Raw genomic sequence first — 20406 nt, forward strand, 5'->3', positions numbered from 1 at the left:
AAGAGATAAGTAGAAAATGTATAGAGAGAGGTAGTTAAAAATACATATAAACAGAGAGTGAGACAACCTGACGAATCAACTGATAGACAGATAAATAGATTGCTAGATAGGCAGACAGACAGATGGACAGAAAGTTTACTAGATGGACAGACAAACAGACAGATAGATATATTGCTAGATAGGCAGGGAGACAGACAAATAGATTGCTAGACATTTAGACAGACAGACAGACAAATAGTTTGCTAGGCACGCAAACAGGCACACAAATATATAGATTTCTAGTTAGACAGACTGATAGACAGACAGAAAAAGTGACTGCTAGATGCTAGCAAGATAGACAGATAGATTAGTCTGATATTTAGACAGGCATACAGACAGATTATAAGATTGATAGGCAGACAGGTAGATAGACAGACAGATAGATAGGTAGATTGCTAGATAGACATTGAGACAGATGCACAGAATGATTAATCGATTGCTAGACAGACAAACAGAAAGATAAATAGATTCTTCGATAGGCAGACAGACAGACAGATTAATAGTTTGTTAGACAGGCAAACAGGCAGACAGATGTATAGATTTCTAGTTAGACAGACAGACTGCTAGATAGGCAGGCAGATAAATAGACTGCTAGATAAACAGGGAAAACATAGATTTCTCAAAAGGCAGACAGACAGACAGATAGTTTGCTAGGTAGGCAAGCAGACAGACAGATTATGAGATTGCTAGGCATCCAGAGAGATAGACACACAGATAGATAGACTGCTAGATAGGCAGAGAGACAGATGCACAGACAGATTAATCGATTGCTAGACAGACAAACAAACAGATAAATTTATTGTTAGATAGGTAAACAGACAGACAGACAAATAGTTTGATATATAGGCAAACAGGCAGACATATGTATAGATTTCTAGTTAGACAGTCAGACTGCTAGGCAGACAGATAAAAGGATATGTAGACAGACAAACAGACAGGTAGACAGATAGATTATAAGACTGCTAGACAGACAGGTAAATATTTAGCTATACAGTTGGATAGTAATATAAAAGGATATGTAGACAAACAGACAGGTAAATAGATAGTTGTACAGTTGGATAGTAAGATAACAGGATATGTAGAGAGACAGACAGCTAGATGTGAGTGAGAATATGAGGATTATGAGAGGTTACTGTATTTCAGGCTGTGATATCAGGAGCTGAATTTGGTGGAATTTGGTGGGATGTGGTGGGATGAGTAATTGCTGTAGCTCCTCACCGTGAGGCCGGGATGAGTATTTGACAGTCGGCGCGTCGCTACAGTAGTGAAGAAAGCAGGACACAGCATGGGAGGAAAGCAATTTATCAGACGAGTGTGGGGTAATTGTGCTCTTGCTGGATTTTTCATCTACTCCAGCGGCCACTGTCTCTCAGACAAAAGAGCCCAAACACAGAAAACACACAGCACTGCAGCTTTTAGGGAGTGCTCGTGTTTTGTATTGCTTTCAGCTCCAGCAGAGAGATAGCCGGAGAGCTCAGAGGGTCGGGATGCAGGAGTTTAGAGGAGTTATATGAAAAGAAAGTGATGAAAAGAGAAAGATCTGGACGTTCTGAAGCTTTCAGAGACACAACTTTTATGAAAGTATAGCCTAAAATGCTAAACAGAGCTCATGCTGGTCTTTGCTGCTCAACCAGCATGGTCTGGTTAAGCATTATTGTGGACAAGTTAAACAGGAAGCTAGCTAGCTATGAGCTAATGCTAATGCTATGGCTGATCATGTCAAAGAAAGTCAGTGCAAAAATACCTCACACTACCCTATTTTTCGCGCTATAAGGCACACCGGACAACAAGGTGCATTATGTGACACTAGTAAAGAACAGAGGTGTCGCCATGTTTTCATTCTAAATCAGCAAGTCTCGCTGCTGCATGGTGGTCGGGGGTAGGTTAAGTTAAGTTAAGCTAAGTTAAGTAAAAAATTATATATTTTAAAGTCAAACGAGCACTGGATATTAATCTACACAGATTTCTCTTATGAATAAAATCACCTCATGTTTAATTGAGTGAATAAAGCTTTTCCATTTTTTTAAAGTAAGCTTTGATTTCCAGATTTCCACTAAGGCTGGGTGCAGCAGCATTAGCATTAGCCTTTGCGGCTAACTGCTAGCGCTAATAAATGCCTCCAAACAGCGCTACACTGAGTAACCCTGAGTGTTCTAGTAAGCCAGGGTGATATTAGCTAACGTTTTGTCACACGTAGCTTATTTTAACACGGTAAACACGCAAACAAGAGACCTAAGCTATTGTCCTTAATGGCTTTTTTTTTTTTTACCCATTTTACTTTACTTTAACTTTTTTTAATTTAAGTAGTTTTGAAACCAGTACTTTTTTTAACACACTTTTACTTAAAGAGTAAAAAGCTTGTATTTTTTGACAGAACTATTTTTTTTAAGTCCTAGTATCTATACTTTTCCCTGAATAGAGTACTGAATGGGATTAGTACCTTTGCTCTGTAGAGTTTTTCTCTCTCCTGTGAGGTTCTGAGTATTGAAGAACAGGCTGAAAATAAAGAGGATAATAACGTATAAAGAGAAAGAGATACAGAACTACAGTCTGTAATTATTGTAGAGCTACACAGTATTGCTTTCAGCTCCAGCAGAGCCGGGCTCGGAGATGGGGGACGAGCGTAGAGGAGCCATGTGAAAGAAAAGAGTGCTGGAGAAAGAGAAATCTGTCTATTCAGAAGCTTCCAGAGACATGATTGTATCCCTCTCTCCCCCTGAAGAGATCATTATGTCTGTATGGATTTGGGTAATTACTTTGTCTGTCAAACACACTTTCAAGTTCCTGCGCTTCGTGGCTCAGGCGAGATCTTCAGGTATTTAAGATTTCACTCACACACACTTATACACACACTTTTACACTCACTCACACACCTGACGTTGGAGCTCTGCAGAAGACGCTGGGCGCTCCGCGGCCGTGATAAAGCCCAGCCATCTGCGGACTTTGTTCCGGGGCTGGCTGAGGGGTTATCTAAAGTGAAGTGAAGGTTGAAATTAGCATTCTGCTTCACCTGTAGAGGTGGCTGTGCTCCAGGTTACGTCAGCTGCAGAGCGTACATGTGGAGCAGCTGCTCGTCTGAAAGATGCTAATGTCCTCCATTATGTTCTGCATGTTCTCTTTTGGATAAGACATGCTTTTTTTGGACGTTTCCTGTAATATGCGATTTTTAGTTTACTGTACAACCTTGATTTCAGCTGACTTTGCTTATACTGTATATACAGCTCTGTAATAAATGAAGAGATCAGTTTCTCTGATTTTGCTATTTTTAGGTATGTGTTTGAGTTTTTTTTTTTTTGTTGTTGTTTTTTTGCAGAAAATAAGACACGGCTCAAATAACCGAAAAAAAAAAAGCTTTCATAACCATCATCACGTTTTAAGAGTTCAGAAATCAATATTTGGTGGAATAATCCTGGTTTTTAATCACAGTTTTTTTTTCATGCATCTTGGCATCATGTTCTCCTCCACCAGTCTTACACACTGCTTTTGGATAACTTTATGCTGCTTTACTCCTGGTGCAAAAATTCAAGCAGTTCAGTTTGGTGGTTTGATGGCTTGGGTTTTAAACCTAAAAAGGTTTATCTAAAGGGATATCTTTGTGTAAAATGCAACATATTTTATCTGAATCAAATATATGCATGCAATATTTTTGTGCAGATTTTGCAAATTTGTTGGAATACAGTATAAGTATGAACTATATATATATATATATATATATATACAAATATTAGAAGAAAATGTACAAATGTTCCACAGATGATACGTATATGTACATATATTACAAATTTGTAGTGAATTTTAATAAATGATTGGCAATAGAGTAAATGCACAAAATATCTTTGTGCAAATATTTTTTGCCAACACCTTGTCCACCACCTGATAACCAATAAGCAACACCATAGCAACCACTTGGTATGCCACTGCAACCACCAAGAAACACCAAATTAACCACCTAGAAACATCCAGTCCACTGCCAAACATCACCTAACACAATCATATCAATCACGTATCTATAGCAACACCAAAGAAATAACCTGTAATATCATAACATTTGCTTAACAACACCACAGCAACCACCTAACATTATCATTTTGCAATATATTATCATTTTGGATATTGCAATATATGTGTGACATATATTCATGGAAACGTCACAAAATTAATCATTACTTATTGTAAATTTGTACAAGTTTAAATTTTACAAATTTGTTGTGACTTTTAATAAATGATTAGTAATACGATATTTGCACAAAATATATTTGTGCACATATTGCAGTTATTTAGGCATTTCATTATATGTATGAAATATCTATATGCACCACTTTTTAACATCTGCAGATGTTATAAACGTCTCGTTGTTGATGATTTTATTCGTTTATGTATACCAACTCTATCAGACCTTATTGTATTTTTCCAGCCTTCCAACAGAGGAAACGAAGCACAAAGCTGTTAGCGAGCCAAGATTATCCATCTTTTATCTGCTCTTCATTGGACGAAATTGTACAATACGTTTAAAACATATTTCAGCATTGTGCAAATGTTACAAATTTGTTGGATATTTTAAAACTGGATATGATTTGTGATATATGCACAAAATATCTTTGGGAAAATGCAACATAATTTATCTGAATCAAATATAGTCACAAAATACTTTTCCCAAATTTGCACAAATTCCCCAAATGTACAGTATAAGTATGAACTATATTTGTACAAATATTAGAAAAACTGTATGGAATCGTAATATTAAAAATATATTTATACAGATGCTGCACAAAGTATATTTGTACAAATATTACAAATTTGCAATTAATTTTGTTATAGGTACATGTTTTTTTTTTTTGTTAATGGATATTGCAATATATGTACAATATGTCTTCATGCAAATGTCACAAAATGACTAATTACTTATTGTAATATTTGTACAAGCTAAAATGTTTCAAATTTGTTGTAAATTTTAATAAATGTTTGGTAGTACATGCACAAAATATCTTTATGCATTGAAATGTATATATGAAAGAAAGATATGTTACGATTTAGCTGTCAATCAAACTATATTTACAAACTACCTTCATCTATCTGCCTTTTGCAGATGTTATAAACGTCTTGTTGTTGATTTTATTTGTATGAACTTTATAAACTATATTTGTACAAAAAGGTTTGTAATTATAATATTAGAAATGTATTTGTACGAATTTCACACAATTATATTTGTACATATATTACATATATTACAAATATATAATTTATGCGTAATTTATTGTATATTTTTTTGGATATGGAAATAATAATATGGATATATGGAACTATATGTATAATATATATATTCACGCAAATGTCACAAAATTACTAAAAACTATTCGTAACATTTGTACAAGTTTAAATTTTACAAAGCTGTTGTGAGTTTTAATAAATTATTTGGCTATGATTAGTAATACGATACTTGCACAAAATGTATTTGTGCACATATTGCAGTTATTTAGGCATTGCATTACATGTATGAAATATCTATATGCACCTCTTCAACATCTGCAGATGTTATAAACGTCTCGTTGTTGATCATTTTATTCGTATATGTATACAAACTCTATCAGATCTTGTTGTATTTCCAGCCTCGCCGCCGCTGTTACGCTTCCGTACAGCGAGAAAAAACGGAGGAAACGAAGCACAAAGCTGTTAGCGAGCCAAGATTATCCATCTTTTATCTGCTCTTCTCATCTTATCTTTCAGAATTCTGTGTGAAAGTTTTCCCCGAGCTGTGGAACAGCTGGTGAGGAGAAGGCTTTGATGCTGGCAGTCATTAGGCCTGCTTTAAAACCTTATAAACAGGATATGACAATGCGTGGCATCTCCCGCCAGTCCGCGGTCATATAGATTAGCCATCTGGCCTCGTCTGGAACATAAAAGTTATGCAGATTGTTTGTACATGTGTTGGTGGGATGATGAGATCTCTCGTCTCGTGGTCTTTGAACTGGAGAGGAAGCTGGAGCGCTGGAGGAGAAGAAAGAGAGAGAAAGAGGAGAGATGATGAAGAAGTAACGCTAAGTGTTGGAGATCTTCTCAGGGTTGGGAACTTTGTTAGAGTGAACTCTGGCAGTGTTTTCTCTTCTAATTTTCTTCAAACTGAGCAACCGGAGGCTGGTATTGATGTAAGTCTCAGTACAGCTTGGTTTAGGGGGTAGACAGTAAACTGATGCTATCGTTTTTGTGCTGAATTTACGTCCAGGAAAGACGCCATTGGGCGTTTTTGTGGCTACAGTCTTAAAAAAAAAAATTAATGCTTCTTTAGTAAAGACGGTGTTGCTATATGGAATCATGACACTTACATAAACATTTCAAAAGTAAAATTAGTTTTAAAGTGTTTTTAGAACATTTTAAAAAGGGTTCCACTATTACAATGAGACAAGAAAATGTCTATAACTCTTTAAAAAGCATAAAAAATGATGTCAACAAAAAAATCTGGCAACATCATAGCAACCATCTTCCCATACTATAGCAACCACTTTGCAACACCATAGCAACCACCTACAGATGTTCACGTAGCAACATCATATGAATCACCTCAAAACAAAGCAACCAATAAACAACCTAATAGCACCAATCAGGCAACACCATAGCAACCACCTACAGACGTTCACGTAGCAACATCATATGAATCACCTCCAAACAAAGCAACCAATAAACAACCTAATAGCACCAATCAGGCAAAACCTTAGCAACCACCTACAGACGTTCACCTAGCAACACCATATGAGCCACTTCAAAACAGAGCAACCAATAAACAACCTAATAGCACCAATTTGGCAACATCATAGCAACCATCTTCCCATACTATAGCAACCACTTTGCTACACCATAGCAACCACCTACAGACACTATATACAGTAATTAGCCTAAGAACTCCATGAAAGACATCAATCTAGAGTACCATAACAACCACTTAGCAACATTTTAAAAACAACTTGTCAACACCATAGCAACCACCTACGCACACTTAATCATTTACTACAGTTAAGATACCATGGCAATCGACTAGCCACACCATATGAACCACTTCAAAACAAAGCAACCAATAAACAACCTAATAGCACCAATCTGGCAACATCATAACAACCATTTTCCCATACTATAGCAACCACTTTGCTACACCATGGCAAACACCTACAGACACTATATACAGTAATTAGCTTAAGAACACCATGAAAGACATCAATCTAGAGTACCATAACAACCACTTAGCAACATAATAAAAACAACTTGTCAACACCATAGCAACCACCTACGCACACTTAATCATTTACTACAGTTAAGATACCATGGCAATCACCTAGCAACACTATATGAACCACTTCAAAACAAAGCAACCAATAACCTAATAGCACCAATCTGACAACATCATAGCAACCATCTTCCCATAGAATAGCAACCACTTTGCTACACCATAGCAACAACCTACAGACACTATATATAGTAATTAGCTTAAGAACACCATAAAAGACATCAATCTAGAGTAGCATAACAACCACTTAGCAACATTATAAAAACAACTTGTCAACACCATAGCAACCACCTACGCACACTTAATCATTTACTACAGTTAAGATACCATGGCAATCACCTAGCAACACTATATGAACCACTTCAAAACAAAGCAACCAATAACCTAATAGCACCAATCTGACAACATCATAGCAACCATCTTCCCATAGAATAGCAACCACTTTGCTACACCATAGCAACAACCTACAGACACTATATATAGTAATTAGCTTAAGAACACCATAAAAGACATCAATCTAGAGTAGCATAACAACCACTTAGCAACATTATAAAAACAACTTGTCAACACCATAGCAACCACCTACGCACACTTAATCATTTACTACAGTTAAGATACCATGGCAATCACCTAGCAACACTATATGAACCACTTCAAAACAAAGCAACCAATAACCTAATAGCACCAATCTGACAACATCATAGCAACCATTTTTCCATACTATAGCAACCACTTTGCTACACCATAGCAACCACCTAAAGACATTATATACAGTAATTAGCTTAAGAACACCATGAAAGACATCGATCTAAAGTACCATATCAACCACTTAGCAACATTATATAAACAATTTGTCAACACCATAGCAACCACCTACAGACACTTATACATTTACTACAGTTAAGATACCATGGCAATCACCTAGTAACACCATATGAACCACTTTAAAACAAAGCAACCAATAAACAACCTAACAGCATCAATCTGGCAACATCATAGCAAACATATTCCCATAGTATAGCAACCGCTTTGCAACACCATAGCAACCACCTACAGACATTATATACAGTAATTAGCTTAAGAACACCATGAAGAGACTATATCATTTACTTAGGTACACCATGGCAGCCAGCAATTTGGGATGTCAGACCAATCACCTAGCAACAGCACATGAATCACTTCAAAACAGAGCAACCAATAAACAATAAACCTAGGAGCACCAATCTGGCAACACCATGGCAACCATCTAACCATACTATAGCATATATGTGCCTAGCAGCACTATAACAGACCATAGCAACCACTTTTAAACACCATAGCAACCACCAACCACCTAGCATTTTCATGACAATCACATACGGTATCTATAGCAACTTCATAGCTATAACCTGAAATATCATAGCATTCATTTAGCAACACCACAGCAACCACCTAGCATTATCATATAAATCACCTATAGTAGCAACCTCTTAGAAACACCATAGATGTAACTTGGAATACCATAGCAACCAAAGATAGCAACACCACAGCAACCAGTTTGCAACAGCTTATCAACCACCTAGCATCATGGCATCACCATAGCAAACACCTACCAACACTATAGCATCTACCAAGCAACACCATGGCAGCCAACTTCACCAAGCAGCATTATAAAAACAACATGGCAATGATATTTCCACCACATAGCAACCAATAAGCAACACCATAGGAACCACTTGGAACACCACTGTAACCACCTAGACACCTGTTGGTACCACCTGGAAAATTATAGGAACAGCACAGCAATCCATTTGCACAATAGCTTTCCAAACCTTTTTGTTTTTTTGTAGAAAAAAAAATACTTTTTCTAGTTTTTAATGTACTTAATTCTAATTTCTGCAGATAATTGTAGAGTTTCCAGCTTACAGTGGTTCCAATCTGCTTGGTCATCTGATGCAGGTCATGTATCATAACTTCAGGCATAATTACGCTGCATTTTTGTCGTATGATTGTGTAAAAATTACGCAAATACGATGCCGAAGTGCCGTGTGGCTGCTTTCCCCCGAGCGTATTCATACCCCAGCAGAGTGTCTGGGTTATTGTTAGACATGCAGCGGGTCGAGGGTCCGCTCAGCTGTCAGTTTAGCATCATTTCTGCTGACTGTATGACCCCCCGCGTTCCCCTGACGTGCAGCGCTCGTGATTATATTCACCAGCGTGCCTCAGGGGCCAAAGCCCCGGAACTCACGAGTAGAGCTGTACCTCACAATGACTGGTGAGGTAGCAGATCCTGACAGGGAGCCGTTTAGCTTGTTAGCTCGTAGCATGAGTTACAAGCTAACACTGTGCTTTAATTCTTTTGATTTTTGATCATATTTAATTAATATACTTCAGACTAGGGGTGGGCGATATGGCCCTACAATAATATCACAATATTTCATGGTCTTTTCGTGATAACGATACTCTTGGCGATATGACAAAACAATGGATAATAATAAAATAAAAAAAATCAAGAATACACTTGACAAGAACAACTTGGCCACGACATAGCAACCATCTACAGACACTATATTTAATGACGGTTTGGAGATGTGGATTTCATTTTCCAGCAGGACTTGGCACATGTGAATGCTTGAATAACTCAAAAATGGCACATTACATAATACTACGCAACATTATGGCAACAATCTGACATACCACAGGAACCGTCTGGTCGAGAGCATAGCAACCACTTTACAACACCATAACATTATAGAACATTATAAATTAGCATCTTGTTTAGTTCAATAGCAACCACTAAATATTACCCCTAGCAACATCATAGTACGCACTTAGTGCCTAACAGTGCAGTGGTTCGCCAACCATCTACAAACACCATAGCAACCATCTGAAAAGTGAAGAAAAAGTGTAGAAAATTGAATCAACAAACAAATTAGTTATTTAACCTCTTCAGGTGTGACTCAAAGTGTAAAACTAACGTAACAAAAACTTTCATAATTTCAGTAAAAGAGCATCATACTGAACGTAAAATGTAAAACATGGTGGTGGTAGTGTGTGTGTGTGTGTGTGTGTGTGTGATGATGGTCTGGAGCTGCTGGACTTTAACTTGCTGTAATAGATGGAAGCAGGAATTCTGCTGTTTACCAGAAAATCCTGAAGGAGAATCAGAATCCGGCCATCTGTTTCTTAGTGACCTCAAGCTCAGGAGTACTTGGGTTCTAGCAGGAAAACTCTAGAAACAAAGTGCAGCAAGAAAGATTTAATCCCAATAAACACGTATGACAATTAGTAATAGTGAATAGAGTGTATATAGAGTCTTTGGCGAAAGCCCCGTCGAAGCCCAGGTCCGCAGCGTCTGGAACCTCGCAGATCCTGCCGTACTTGTACGGCGGGGGCGGAGCCTATCCCCAAAAATATAAAAAGATATAATTACCCACAGGAGGATCCTTTACCTGGTTCACGTATTCTGGAAGGAAAACAGCTATAAACAAGCTTGAATAAGGTGTTCAAGATTAAAGTGTTATTTGCTGAGTACGTGTGCATTACAGTAGTTGCGCTCATGTTTTGATAGCATACATTTATTAGGTTCGTTGTATACAAAGTACTTGTATACACTGCTTGAGGCTATTTTAGAAGCGTATGATAAGCGTAACGTTGACGTGATCAGCATGAGAAAACACTGCGGACTAACAATACATTAAGCCTTTGAGGGGCACAACTTTTGGACGCCGTCGTAGCAAAACGCGGACTACGAGTCCAAAGGGAATAAGAGCGGGCACGGCCCGCTGTGCAGCAAAACGCGGACTACGAGTCCAAAGGGAATAAGAGCGGGCACGGCCCGCTGTGCAGCAAAACGCGGACTACGAGTCCAAAGGGTATAAGAGCGGGCACGGCCCGCTGTGCAGCAAAACGCGGACTACGAGTCCAATAGGCTATAAGGGCGGGCACGGCCCGCTGTGCAGAAAAAACTCAGACTAGGAGTCTAATGAGCATAGGAACGGGCACGGCCCGTGTTGAAATCTAGGAGCATAAGGAGTAGGATATTTGAGCGAGCGCGAGCTGTCGTGGCAGTACGTTATAACAGTATATTCATTTGACGTCTGTATAAAAATCTTACAACCGCCTCCAGTTGTTTGCAATTAAATAGATATATTAAATAGATATATAAATAAATAGATATATATGTACATAAATTACTTACTCAGACATCAGGTATCCCGAACAAGATGGGTGAGGGTATAAGAGCGAGCACGGCTCGCGACTGCAGCAGCGCGGACTACGAGTCCAGTGGGTATTTAGAGCGGGCACTGCCCGCGATCGCAGCAGCGCGGACTACGAGTCCAGTGGGTATTTAGAGCGGGCACTGCCCGCGATCGCAGCAGCGCGGACTACGAGTCCAGTGGTTATTAGAGCGGGCACGGCCCGCGATCGCAGCAGCACGGACTACGAGTCCAGTGGTTATTAGAGCGGGCACGGCCCGCGATCGCTGCAGCGCGGACTACGAGTCCAGTGGTTATTAGAGCGGGCACGGCCCGCGATCGCTGCAGCGCGGACTACGAGTCCAGTGGGTATTTAGAGCGGGCACGGCCCGCGACTGCAGCAGCGCGGACTACGAGTCCAGTGGGTATTTAGAGCGGGCACGGCCCGCGATCGCAGCAGCGCGGACTACGAGTCCAGGGTTAATAGAGCGGGCACGGCCCGTGATCGCAGCAGCGCGGACTACGAGTCCAGTGGGTATTAGGGCGGGCACGGCCCGAGAATTAAAAGACTTTCCATTATCATTGACTGCTATAACATTTTACTGATGATTGTTATTAGACACCTTGTAAGTCATGATGCGAACAAAGCAAATATAACAGGGGAAGCGAAATTAATGTCAAAACAAATGTCAGGAAGCACCAAATGCAGAACCAAGGACAGACTGTCCTTGGAGAACACCCCCAAAACCAAAGGACCAGGGAAAGTAACATCAGCACAAACCATAAGACATAAAGCAACGACAAACCGGATCGGATACTTAACATTGAGGCACGGAATTTGCACAGCAGTACGTCAAAGCAACCCGTGATCGGTAAATGCGCAAAACTTCGGCCACTAAAAAAGTTCTAAGGCAATAGCAACCGCTGCCCACGGCGTTGATTAATATGTTAAAACACGGCATCGTAAAAGTAGAAATTCTGCAAGAAAGGTACATGCCAATCATAAAACAAAACATAGCACAGGCAACACAAAATTAACCCAATAAAAGGCAGCAAATCACCAGGACTGCGAGCCAGCAAAGCATTAGAGTGGGCACGGCCCGAGATAACAAACAACGCGGACTGTGAGTACGGTAAAGCATTAGAGCGGGCACGGCCCGAGATAACAAACAACGCGGACTGCGAGTACGGTAAAGCATTAGAGCGGGCACGGCCCGAGATTATAAACGATGCGGACTGCGAGTATAGCAAACCATTAAAGCGGGCACGGCCCGAGATAAGAAACCGCGCAGACTGCGAGCCATTAAAGCATTACAGAGCGGGCACGGCCCGAGATTATGAACAACGCGAACTGAGAGTACGGTAAAGCATTAGAGCGGGCACGGCCCGAGATAATAAACGATGCGGACTGCGCGTACAGTAACCAGCAGAGCGGGCACGGCCCGAGATAATAAACAGCGAGTACAGAAAAGCAATTGAACGGGTACGGTCCGAGATAAGAAGCAGCACAATAGGCACTTGCGACGAGCAAAACAGCTGCATAACAATGCTTTATAATAAAAAACGTATTACAACCAATTATGAAATTTACAAAATAGCGCCACTTCGACAAAATAACTTAAAACAAATGAAACAGTCAATACAATCACCCAATACGAAAAAGTATTAAAGCAGCTCCATAACAAAAAAGTGCCACAATACAAATATCAAATACAGTGCTTCTAAATTAATGTGTAAAATACGAAGGTATATAAAATGGAGAAAACGGCACCCATAATAGAGCCGGTTCCAATAGGTGACTTCGAAGAGTCGGCTCCTGAGCCGGATCGATCGTGAACGACACATCAATAACATTCAGCAACAGTAAAGCCCAAGACCGATAAACGAACCATAGGAGCGTCGCGAGAATGAGATCACAACGAACGAGGATTAGCCAAGTACACTAAGTTTATTTATCATCGATCAAATTAGGTTTTGGTGCTGCATGAACGAAACACTTGGCAAGCAGTGCCTGAAGGGTCAGCTCCACTGAGGCGTGGGCGTGTGTGTGTGGACAGTAGGGAGGGAGCAGGCCATCAGCGCCACATTGCTGGTTCAATAAAAAACCCAAGTTAATTTCGAGCACTAAACGTAAGCAACACAAGCAGGCGTGCGGAGCGGCAGAAACGTAAAAAACGGAGGGCGGGCGCGGGGCTAAAACTATCGGGTGCCAGCAGGAGCGGGTTTAAAAACAGCCATCCAGCCCAGACTTCTCGAGTGAAGCGTACAAACTCAGCCACAGGCACCGGACAGAGCCGTGGAAAACGCAGAAACACCAAGCAACTATCCGAACACCGCCGAGAAAAGCCTCAGCACTAGACCAGAACGCCACAGAATCGACACTGAGCCGAAACAACCAGCACGATTCAGCACACGGCTGCGAGCCGAGACAAAGCATCGGAGCAGCAAGCCTCGAAGGCAAGCGCGACACGGTCACGTGATCCAGCAAAACAGGAACCCAGACCGCCAACAGCAAACACAGCGAGGATCCAACCAAAACGCCAGCGACAGAACAGAGAGCAATACAAACCAACATGGATCCTACGAGCAGGAAATCGAGCCAACTACGAACGAGCAGCCACGCAGACGGGCGAAAACGGCAAACTGAGAGCAAGGTAATGACAAATGGCAGAAACACCATGAAGCCACGCGGCAACGACCGGCGCCCGAAAACGTATGTCAGCGTCTGCAAGCAGGGGAGAACAGGTATGAGGGAGGTCTTTTAAGGACAGGTGGGAGTTGGTGATTGGCTGAGAAAAGTGGCGTGATTTCGAGTTTCCCGCTAGAACCTACGCAGAGCTTTCAGTTCTGCAGCAGGACAATGACCCAAAGCACACAAACATTTTTTAAACCTCTCTGAATTGCATAAAATGATAAAGGTTTTGGAGAGGCCTAGTCAGTGTCTGATTGAAATATTGTGGCATGATCTTTAACAGGCTGCTTCTATCTATCTATCTATCTATCTATCTATCTATCTATCTATCTATCTATCTATCTATCTATCTATCTATCTATCTATTAATCCATCCATCCATCCATCCATCCAACCAACAAACCAACCAACCACCCATCCATCCATCCATCCATCCAACCATCCATCCAACCATCCATCCAACCAACCAACCATTCATCCATCCATCCATCCATCCATCCATCCATCCATCCATCCATCCAACCAACCAACCACCCACCCATCCATCCATCCATCCAACCAACCAACCAACCACCCATCCATCCATCCATCCATCCATCCATCCATCCATCCAACCGTCCATCCAACCATCCAACCAACCAACCAACCAACCACCCATCCATCCATCCATCCATCCATCCATCCATCCAACCATCCATCCATCCATTCGTCTATCTATCTATCTTATCCAACTGGTTTACAACACCATAGCAACCTGAGGGGAAACGGATCTGGTAAATGCCACATGAGCCTTGCATTAAAGTAATAATAATAATAATAATAATAATAATAATAATAATAATAATAATCGTGTCGATAATCGTGTCGATCGCAGGGAGCCAATCACAGCTCCCGTCGCCTCCCATTACTCAGCGCAGTACTCCGTCTGTATTTATTAGCAAATTAGGAAAGGTCACTTTGAGCGCGATTGCAGCCGCCATTAATAAAATTGCCGTCAAGTTGTTCCTCACTGTTCCACTGTGCATCAGGCAGAGCGGGAAAACAATGCGAAAAAAATGTCTCAGAGAGAAAAGATAAGACAAAGTGAGAAGAAGAGCCTTTAGCAAGCAAAAATACACTTAAAAATAAAGATTATTTTTCCTTGTTGTTCAAGGAAACAAGCTCGCCAATAGATAATTGATGGTGCACATTTGTTTAATGTGTTTAATTTAGTGTTGCCAATATTAAAGCATTGTAATTTTGAGTCAGTAAATTTATTACGCCACCAAGTTTGACCTTAACTTCTGGTCGTGATCTGATCCCGATCCGACCCAGCTATCAAATATACTTCTTTTTAATTGAGCTAAACTGCTGATTAGGCACAGTTTAATCTGATACATTAGCCAGATAATATATCATTATATGAAAAAACGCTGGCTCTGCTGCTGCTCCATGCTGTTTACACACCAAGAGTGCAGTATGTGCAGAGTTCACTGTTCTGTGTTAAAAGCTTTATGTAATCAGTAAACACAGAGCTGTGGAGTTTATTAGTTAAAGTTAAAGTTAGCAAGATAAATTTCCTATTTTATGAAATCTCTTATTTTATTTTTTATTTTATCCAAATACTCGATTAATCGAATCGATTTTTCAGTAGAGTACTCAATTACTAAAATAATCGATAATGCACAGATATACGCGCTAGAACACAGAATCTTCTCACTATATTTACTTTCTTGCTCCAAAGCCAAACAGCTCTGACAAGTGTATTCCATTATATATGCATATGCATAAGTGTGGCATATTTACATTTTAGCATACACATACTAAATGCAGTATAAGTGTAATACATACAAGGTATGTGCAAAACTCCTCTACAGCTTAGTCCACATGCTCTCACTTTATATGCTGCTTCTGGATCGCTCAGCTTGTCCAGAAATGCATGTGTACAGCTTGTCCTTCAGTAACACCTCCTGACTGGAGCTCAGGAGTCGGAATTTCGAGTCTGGATGAAGTTCTTTTCTTTTTGTGCCAGAATCGACCAATAGAAATGCACCAATATGACTTAAAATGTCATATTGTTTATGTAGAACTTAATTAAAAGGTCTAAACATTCACTTTAACTCAGTTCAGTACATTCTGAGGTATATTTACTCATTAAAACTTTTGGAACATTTGGAAAAATATAAATTCAAACAGAGTTCTGTGAACTTAGTCTTTTGCCATTGACTACTTAATTTCTATTGGCTTTTGGCACAATCTATTTGCATACTGGTTATATCCCCCAGTTTCTGACACCCACCTTCACTATGTAGTCATTCCCTTCAGGCTACTCTAGTTTAATTTGTACAGTAGATCATAAATTATGATTAACTGCCTGGTTTTGATGCTGTAGGCTGTAAGAGCAAGCATCATTTTCTGAGCTGCTAACTGTGTGTTGGCTGTGTGCTCTATACTCTTCACTCTTTACAAATTTATATTTTACACATATTAAATTGAAATGCTGCTTATGGATCTCTCAGCTTGTCCAGAAATGCATGTGTACAGTTTTTACTTTAGGTAGACTTGTTACATTAATAAATTACACCTTCCTACTGAAGCCCTGCAGTCAGTATTTCACATCTACCTAAAGTTCCTAATTTTTGTGCCAGAATGGACCAAATAAAAATGCCCAAAATGACTTAAAATGTCATTTTTTTATGTAGAACTGAAAGCTCCGCGTAGGTTCTAGCGGGAAACTCGAAATCACGCCACTTTTCTCAGCCAATCACCAACTCCCACCTGTCCTTAAAAGACCTCCCTCATACCTGTTCTCCCCTGCTTGCAGACGCTGACATACGTTTTCACCCTCATCCTTCCCCACCGCCTCCAGTTCGGTCCCGCCGGTTGCCCAGGGGATAGGCTCCGCCCCCGCCGTACAAGTACGGCAGGATCTGCGAGGTTCCAGACGCTGCGGACCTGGGCTTCGACGGGGCTTTCGCCAAAGACTCTATATACACTATATTCACTATTACTAATTGTCATACGTGTTTATTGGGATTAAATCTTTCTTGCTGCACTTTGTTTCTAGAGTTTTCCTGCTAGAACTTTATTTAAAGTTATGGGTATGCCTAAAAAAAGGCCTAAACATTTGCTTAAACTTCAGTGTTCAGTACATTTTGAGTTACATTTGCTTATTAAAACTAGAGAGACCATTGAAAAAAAAAAAATTCTGAATTTTTATTATGTGATTTCCTGAAGGAGCTCATAAGTGAATACTGAGCTAAAGATTATCCATCTCCAGATAATGAGCCTCTCTACCGGCTAATTTACTCAAAATAGCTATTTCTGAGACAGAATTTAAATCTGAATGCTGCTTCTGGATCTCACAGCTTGTCCAAAAATGCATGTGTACAGCTTGTTCTTTAGGTAGACTTGTAACATTAATAAATTACGCCTCCCCACTGGAGCCCAGGAGTCAGTATTTCAAGTCTGGATGAAGTTCTTCCCTTTTTGTGCCAGAATCGACCAATAGAAATGAACTAATATGACTAGAAATGTCATTTTATTGAGTAGAACTTAATTAAAAGTTACATTCTGAGTTACATTCACTAATTAAAACTTTCGGAACATTTGGAAAAAGAGAAATTCTAACAAAAGGGACTTTTATTATGTGATTTTCTTGTAGGAGCTCATGAGTGGATATGAATAATTGCGAAGAGCTAAAGATAAGTGAGGGTGATTATTATCCAGTGCGGCCTGGCGGCCTCAGAGCAGCGTCTCGTCTCCGGATAACGAGACGCTCTACCTGCTAATTTACCTAAAAAAAAGCTATTTCTGACTCAGTTAGTGAGACGATCGGAGAGAAACTGGCTCGGGTTCAGCGAGCTCAGAAGAACCGGGACAGAACTGGGACGGGAAGATGTGGAAATACTCGCCTATCAATCACACAGATCCTGGATTGTGAGGGGGCGGGAACTTTCAGCTGTCAGCACCAGGAATGTCAATGATACCGGATCAGTTTTAATAGGGATTGAGTCACTTTCACATTGAGAGATTGAACAATTCACAAATGAGCTCGTTAACCAATCAGGGATGGATGTGAGTCTTTTTTTAGTGATCTATAGGTGACTGATCAACCGTGCACAGTGTAGCATCATTTAGGGCGTGTCATTGTGTCTTTGCTATCGTAACCACAGGAAAAGTGCAACTTGCGCTTCTTTATATGCACAAAAGGCATGTACTACTTCTTTCTTGATGACTCATAGGTGTTCTTAATTTTGGGCGTAATGTAAAATAAACCAATCACAGTGTCACTCGCTGATCATTACCTTTAAAAACCAGGTGAGCTCTGACTTTGGCAGATTGCTATTTTAATGGTGCAGCTGCCTGGAAACTGACCTGTTCATTCACACTGTGAAGGTGTGCAAATAGGTCATTTTTGGAAACAGCGATGTTATTTTATTTACTATTCTGTTTATTGTTGATGTAAAAGTTTGCATTTTGGGTTTGTTCTGCTGTGAGGAATGTGTTGCCAGGATAGCAATGAACGTTTGACTGTTGACGTCTGTCTAGTTTGAATTCAGTTAGTGGTGCACTCATGTTTTCTGTTGCCAAGATAACAATACACCAGGAATTTAGATATATTATATTATGTTTGAGTAAAATGAACATTTCTCACAAATTAAAAAAAAAAAATGTCATTTAGAGCATATATTTGTAAAAAAAATGGAGAATTTAATAAGATAACAAAAAAAAAAAGATGCAAAAGTTCATATTCAAAACTGATTCATTTTAATCAGTTTTCATGCATCTTGGATCATTCTCTTCCACCAGTCTTACACACTGATTTTCTGATTACTTTTTGCCGCTCCTGGTGCAAATATAGCCTACATATAATAAATGCAATACAGTCATTCCAACAAATTACAATATATCAGCCATTTCTTCCTTTTTGGATGTTTTCATTAGTTATTGTAAGTTAAGTTAATTAAATTAATCAATTTTTATTTCTGTATTTTAATGCAGTTTAAAGTAAAAAAAAAACATACAAACATAAATAAACTGATTTCTCACAAAAGGAGGAAATAGTCGATTTATTACACATTAACAGTAATTCTTGTTTTTTTTCCTATAGTTTTTTTTTTTTTTTTTCGGGACCTGTCTATCTGTCTATACATCTGTCTGTCTGTCTTTATTCTCATGCTCTTTATCTGTTTTTTTTTATGTTCATTTCATACATTTATTTACATACATTTTTTTTTACTTTTTCTTTGTTTTTTTTGTGATCGAGCTGCACCTGTTCTAAACTGTAGCCCCTCGTTCAGCCCCTGGCTGTGATTGGACGGAATGACTGTACAGATCCTCCCAGCACCTCGTGAGCTCTGTTGTTTGGGGTAATTTAGGCCGTAATTGGTCCTCCGTCGCCCGGGTTCTTCTTCCTCGCCGTTTTCTTTTCTTTGCGGGAATCTTGAGCCGGAATGGCGTGACATGGCCTCAGGATAGGCAGCCTAGCGTGATAATGGCATGCTGTTACATTTCCAGATGCTATAAAATCAAGTTTGCGGGAGTGCGGTCTGCACACAGGTGGGCTAACGAGACCCTCATTACACATTTTACTGTTATTTTGCCGTGTCATGATCAGGGCTGTCTGGAATACTCCATAAAACCTGATTGCTCAATTTGGAACAAAAGGGAAAGTATAGAAAAAAAAAAGAGGCAAAAATGTTCTATTCCGTGCAGCGCAGGGTTTAATCTGGATGAAATACGGAGGACACTGCGGTACAGTGCAGCCTCCGTCTTCAGCGGCCAGATTGAGTCCATCAGCCGGCTGCCAGTCCATCAGCCTGAAGGAGCAGATGAAGCTCTGATTGTACTCTGGAGCCGAGCCAGTACAGGCTGACCTTCAGTCCAGAACGCTGCTGGCGAGTCCCTCCGTCGCATTACTGCATCGTGACTAACGCCGGAGCACCGGCCTGCTGGTTAAAAACGCTGAAAATGACACGTCAGAAAAACAGACTGGTGACGCCGACACCTGCCACACATCATAAACTTATTTTTCCCTTAGAGAACGCTGTATTCATAATGCCTTACGAATGCATTTATAATGCATTATATAACATGCATAATACCTTATAATGACTGTAATAAGCCTGTATAATTGCCAGTGTTGGGCACGTTACTCTGAAAAAGTAATTAGTTATAGTTACTAAGTACTTCTCCAAAAAGGTAACTGAGTTACTAACTGAGTTACTCCATTATAAAAGTAA

General features: G+C 39.9%; 1 protein-coding gene across 2 annotated transcripts in view; it reads left to right on the top strand.

Annotated features, from left to right (window-relative positions):
• The window catches only part of brinp1 (bone morphogenetic protein/retinoic acid inducible neural-specific 1), a 396883-nt gene that overhangs the window by 292654 nt on the left and 83823 nt on the right, over positions 1 to 20406 (top strand). The gene's annotated exons all lie outside the window — the stretch shown is intronic.

The sequence above is a fragment of the Astyanax mexicanus genome, chromosome 1, assembly GCF_023375975.1.
Source record: "Astyanax mexicanus isolate ESR-SI-001 chromosome 1, AstMex3_surface, whole genome shotgun sequence".
NCBI lineage: Eukaryota > Metazoa > Chordata > Actinopteri > Characiformes > Acestrorhamphidae > Astyanax > Astyanax mexicanus.